Source organism: Trichosurus vulpecula, chromosome 2 (assembly GCF_011100635.1).
Source record: "Trichosurus vulpecula isolate mTriVul1 chromosome 2, mTriVul1.pri, whole genome shotgun sequence".
In the NCBI taxonomy this organism is placed as follows: Eukaryota; Metazoa; Chordata; class Mammalia; order Diprotodontia; family Phalangeridae; genus Trichosurus; species Trichosurus vulpecula.
In genome coordinates this window covers 55,284,058-55,289,809 of record NC_050574.1, presented here as the reverse complement: position 1 = coordinate 55,289,809, position 5,752 = coordinate 55,284,058, and positions in this window count along the sequence as shown.

Below are 5,752 nucleotides of genomic sequence, written 5' to 3'. Positions count from 1 at the left end.
CAGATTCCTGCCCTTTGGCTGTCTGCCGCCCTCGGGCACCAGAGGGGCACCCTGAGCTGGTGTCACCTGCGAGGAGAGCTCTGGGCCTGAGTTTGAGCCAGTCTGAGATTCAAAGGTGGAGTAGGAAAGACAAGGTGTAGAAGCTGGGCATAGAAGAGTAACAGACCTGTAAAAGACCTTAGGAGAGAGAATGTCACAGGTGGGAGGGCCCTTAGAACACAGAATATCAGAGTTGAGATGGCCCTTAGAGCACAGGATGTCAGAGCTGGAAGGGCCCTTAGAACATAGGATGTCAGAGCTGAGAGGGAACCTCAGAATCTAGAATGTCAGAGCAGGGAGGGCCCTTAGAGCACAGGATGTCAGAGCAGGGAAGGCCCTTGGAGCACAGAATGTCAGAGCTGGGAGGGCTCTTAGAACACAGGATGTCAGAGCAGGGAAGGCCCTTAGAACACAGGATGTCAACTGGGAGGGCCCTTAGAATATGGAATGGCAGAGCTGGGAGGGACAGTTAGCTGAAGGGAAAGAGTGATGGTTTTGGAATCAGAGGGCCTGGGTTTTATTGCAATGTTACTGTTACCTGTGTGCCCTTCATAAGTCACTTTCCCTCTCCCAGACTCAGTTTCCTCATGAGTAAAATATGCCTTTGAACTAGATGACATCAAGGGCTCTTTCCAGCTTTGAAGGCTAGGATCCTGTGATCTTCCAAATAAAAGAGATTAGGCCTGGAAATTCTCCCCTTTAGAAGTATTGAAAGGTTCCCACCTCCACCATGCCTAGTAAGCCCCCTTGCTGGGGCTGGTCCCCGGTGCAGGTTGCCAGGAGGCAGTGCAGGCTGATGGGGAAGCCTGAACCAGGTCTGGAAGGACCCGAAGGCTGCCTGAGGGGGACTGATCCTTCTTCTCTGGGCATCTGGCCACCCTTCTCTAGCTCTTGTCTATGGAATTCCAAAGGATGAGCTCATGCAGGCCCAGATGCTGGGAACAGTCTCTGACCCTTAGGACTGTGGAGAAGTCGGACCTTCTTGCCCAATGTGTGGGCTGTGCAGGTTGTGGGGAGGGATGCTGAGATGATGAGGGTGTGACTTAGTCTTGTGGCCTGGCCTGGCCTGGCCTGGGCTGGTGGCAGTGAGGACCTTTGGCTACTGGGGAGGTTGGCGTGCAGGCTTCAGAAGGCATCTGAGGAATGTCTCCATGCCAGGGGATGGGGGTGAACTGAGGCCCTGAGGCTGGGCAGCCACCAGGGCAGATGACTTGCGCTTTGGCTGAGTGCCCCAGCCCAACCTTGAAGTGCCGGAGGGGCTGAGCTCTCCCTCCAGCTTCAGCCCAGGGTCCAGAGCATAAGAGCCTGCCCCAAAGCAATGCCTGGCCTTCAGAGCCCAGTGACCTCAGCCCTGGAGCCTCATCCTGAGAGCTGAACTCATTTCTATAGCACTCTATGACTTATAAAGCACCTTTCTCATGGCATCATTGTGATGTTGTGATGTTCTGTGTTCTAAGGACTCTCCCAGCTCTGACATTCTGTGTCCTAAGGCCCCTCCCAGCCCTGATATCCTGTGGTCAAAGGCTCTGTTCTAAGGTCCTTTGCAGGTCTGTTACTCTTCTATGCCCAGCTTCTCCCAACTCTATACCTTGTCTTTCCTACTCCACCTTTGTTAATGGAGAAGGCTTCTAATGGATGCTTGACTTTCCCAAGGTCCCAGAATCTTCTAGAAATCAGAGCTCAGATTTCTCTCTAAGTCTCCTGAAGCACTGAATCTGGAGCCAGAGCTCTAGGGTTTGAATCCTTGTTCTTCTACCTGCCGCTCGTTCACTGGGAGAATTTTAACCTCTCTGGGTTTTCCTTTCTTCATCTGTAAAATGGACTCAGTGACCCTCCTTGTCCCTTCCATCTCTAACCCAGGGGCCCTTTCCACCTCCTCGTGCCTCACAACTTCCTCTGCCCCAGCAGGTGCCTAATCAAAGGTCTCTAGCTATATTGCCAATACCGGAATTGGGCATGGGATACTTCGTGGTGGCCATGGTAGTGTGGAGCATGCCATGGTGAAAAGATCCCTGGTTCTGGTTCTGCACTCAGAGGACCTGGGTCCAAAGCCTGGTTCTGTCATTTTTATTAAACTGTGTGACCCAAGGCACTTTCCTTGGTCACAACTTCATTTGTAAAAGGGAGGGGTTTAATAAGATCTTCTAACTCCTTGCTCAATATAATATCTCTGCATCCTGTGATCCCTTTGGGGAAAGAGGTATAAGGAGAGGGAAGGAGCCATCCCCTAGCAGGACTTGAGGGACATGGAGAATCCTGGATCTGTTGCCTTCCTTCCTACTTCTCCTGCTACCTAGGCCTGGAATCAAGGCATCCAAAACCTCCTTCTCCAGCACTGTTAAAACCAAGGGGGAGGTCAGAGATGCCGGCCTGGCCTCACATGAATGTTGCTGGCAGGATGTCCGCTTATGCTTGTTCCCAACACTTGGGTTGAGTCAGACACCCCATTGCTCCCCCAGGAGCCCAAAGAATCCCCTACTCCCCCCTCTGCCCTTCCTCCTTCCTGGTTTCCCCCAGCTCCTGGCAGCTGCCTGACCCTTCCAGGGTCCCCCATTGCTGCTCCATTCCCACCCAGCTGCCAGGGCAGCCAGCTGACCAAACTGGCGTTTCTGAATAGCTGATTCCTTTGGGAGGAAGCAGACGCCATTACTAGCCGGAGACGGGGACCAGGAGTCAGGAAGCCTGGGTTCTATTTCTGCCTCTGACCTTGGAGCCGGTTCCTGGCCTTTCTGGACCTCACCCATATGCCTAGAACCTTGTCCCATGGGCCCAGACTGAGCCGAGGTGGCAACCTGGGCTGAGGCCCCCCCCACCCCCTCACCTCGCACCGGTGAGAAGAAGAGATGTCAGCTTGGTGGGAAGAGCTGTGGTCTTTGGGTTCCAAGACCCAGGTGCCAATTTGCCTTGGCAAGCCATTTCCCCTCTGTTTCTTCATCTGTAAAATGGGAGGGATTGGACTAGATGATCCCCAAGGCACCATCCAACTCCAAACCTTAGGGTCCGTGCTGCATGTGGTTTTGGATTCAAACTCTTACTGAGGCATCTCCAGTAGTTCAGTAAAAAGAGCTTTGAGTGGAGGGTCAGGAAACCCAGATCCTAATCCCAGCTCCTGTCCACTCATTATGTGACCATGGACAAAAGCACTTCTGAGTCTGAGTCTTACCATTTCTAAAATGAAGGATCTGCTGGTCTAAATCTTGGTAGTATCTCAGAGTCCTCCCAGCTCCAACATTCTATGTTCTAAGGCCCTTCCCAGCTCTGACATTCTCTGTTCTAAGGGCTCTCCCAACTGTGACATTCGATGACCACTATGTAAAAGATGATCTGTGTTATTACCTGGCAGCTAAATGTTTCTGTGGACAAAAAGCTGGACTTGAAGTTGGGAAGGCCAGTTCTGACCTCAGACGCTAGCTATATTACTCTGGACAAGTCAATTAACCTGCTTCCATTTCCTCATTTGTAAACTGGGGATAATAACAGCACCTCCCTCCCAGGGTTGTTGTGATGCTAAAATGAGATACAATTTGTTAAGTGCCGTGGGAACCTATGAATGCTGACTGATACTGGTTATCCGTCCTGAAGATTCAGAAAATCCTGGTCTCGGACCCTCACCTTTCTTTCCCCTAGTATTTCCAGTCTCATCCATTCCCCTCTTCCTCCTTGTCTTTGGCTTCTCATTCTCTCTGGCCCCACCTTCCAGCCTCTGACTCCAGTTTTCCTCCACCCTCCCCGCCCCCCAGATGTGCAGTTCAGCTGCTTTGTTCTTTTGATCTTTCGCTTTTGAGCTCCTGAGCCAAATCTCCATGATTGCCTGCTTGTCTCCTGGCTCCGAGCCTCCCCTGAGCTGACCCTGGATCTGGGGAGGGCATTCAGGTGGTTCCCCCCCGCCCCGTTCCCCTCCTGGCTCTCTCCCCATGTCCACCATTCTAGCCTCTGTAAGATGGGACCTTACCCTCCCTCCCAGATGTGTGTACTTCACAGTGCTCCAAGTTCAATTTCGTTTTGCCATTTCCTGTCTTGTCCCCATCCTCTCCTGGTCCCCCAGTCCAATCCAAGTCAGGCACTGAGCCAGGCAGGCAAAGGGTAACTAGGGATTTCCTTACCTGGGATGGAGCCCAAGAATTGTGTGTGCCTGGGTCTCCACTGCCAGCCTTACGTGGTGCTGAAATAGCCACGCTAAGAAACCTAGATATTTGCGCCCCCAGCTTCAAAACCAGCCTCAAGTGATCGCTTCCAGTCTGACTTTGGACTGACTTGGCCATCTCGGACCATTTCAGTTCCTCATTCCCCAAGGCCAGGTTTATCCCTCCTCCCACCTCTTCCTCCTCCTAACTCCTACTCCCTCTTTCCTTAAGACAAGAGTTCTCTCTTCTCCAGAAACGCCGAGATGGGGCATGGAAGCAGGTCTTCTACCTTCATCTGGGTGCAGAGATACAGGGTGTACACAAGCAAGGGCCTGAGTCCAGAGCTGGGGCCCACGCCCTGAGGGTTTTCTCAGGGTACCAAGGAAAGCAGTCCCGCCTCTTGGAGCCTCCGTGCCACATGTGGCCCCCAACTGACTCACGCAGCAGCTGGAGAGGGGGGTGGAGGGAAGGGGACTCACAGATGCTGAATTTTCAATCTAATTCACTTAAGTGTCTGGAATGCATTTCCCTTGGGCTCCTGATTTGGATGTACAGTGGTAACAGCACCCCCGCCAAGAAAAAGAGGCAGCCAAGACAGACCCGCTCCTGTGGATGTAGTCTACAGCTGGGAAACATTCTTGTCCCTTCCCTTCCCACCCATAATATCTTCCCATCCTTCCTATGACTCCTATCCCTTCTGCCTTGGAGCTGCTAGGGGGCACCATAGTGCACAGAGCCCTGGGCCAGGAGTCAGGAAAACCTGAGTTCAAATCCCGCCTCAGACATTTACTAGCTGTGTGACCCTGGGTAAGTCACTTCACCCTGTTTGCCTCAGTTTCCTCAGCTGGAAAATGGGGAAAATAATAGCTCCTCCCTCCCGGGGCTGTTGTGAGCAAATAGTTATAAACTGTAATTGTAAAAAAGGGAGAACTAGCACCTCTGATGTGAGTGCCACTAGCCCACCTCTGGTGACCATCTTTCACTCATCTCTCACCTGTGGGTGGCTCCAAGAAGCCGTAGCATGGGCAGTGGCCACACCCCGGTGAACGTTGTCAGCAGAAGGGCTAAATCAGGTTGAGGGTAACCTTCAGGGAGTTAGCAGGATGTCCACCCCAAGCATGGGAAGACTTACCCCCTGCAGAACAGGCGGAGGAGAACAGTTAGCGCCAATGACCATGAAGGTGGCTGAAGCAGGCGCTGTGGTCAGAGCTTGGTCAGACGTCGAAGGCGCCAGGGTCATCCGTGGCATCCCGGGCCATCGCCAGTCATTTTGATTTTTGTCTTGCCGCTGGACTCGGATGACTCTGGAAGAGAGGGATGCTGACGACTTTGTGCAAGCCTGCCTCACTTAAATCCAAGTCACTCGAAAGTTAAGACGTCACTCGTGCTGTCCCTGGTCCTCTTCGAAAGGATGGGCGTCAGCCTCTACGGCCAGGGCGATGAGCCGAGGCCTCCTTAAAAACCTCCATGTCTCTAGATATTTCCAAGGTCCAAAACCAAACCAAAAATACCTCCCTTCACGCCACCCCCCCCCAACTATAAACAACGGTTATGAGGCTCTTAGCACAGTACCTGGCACGTGGTAAACC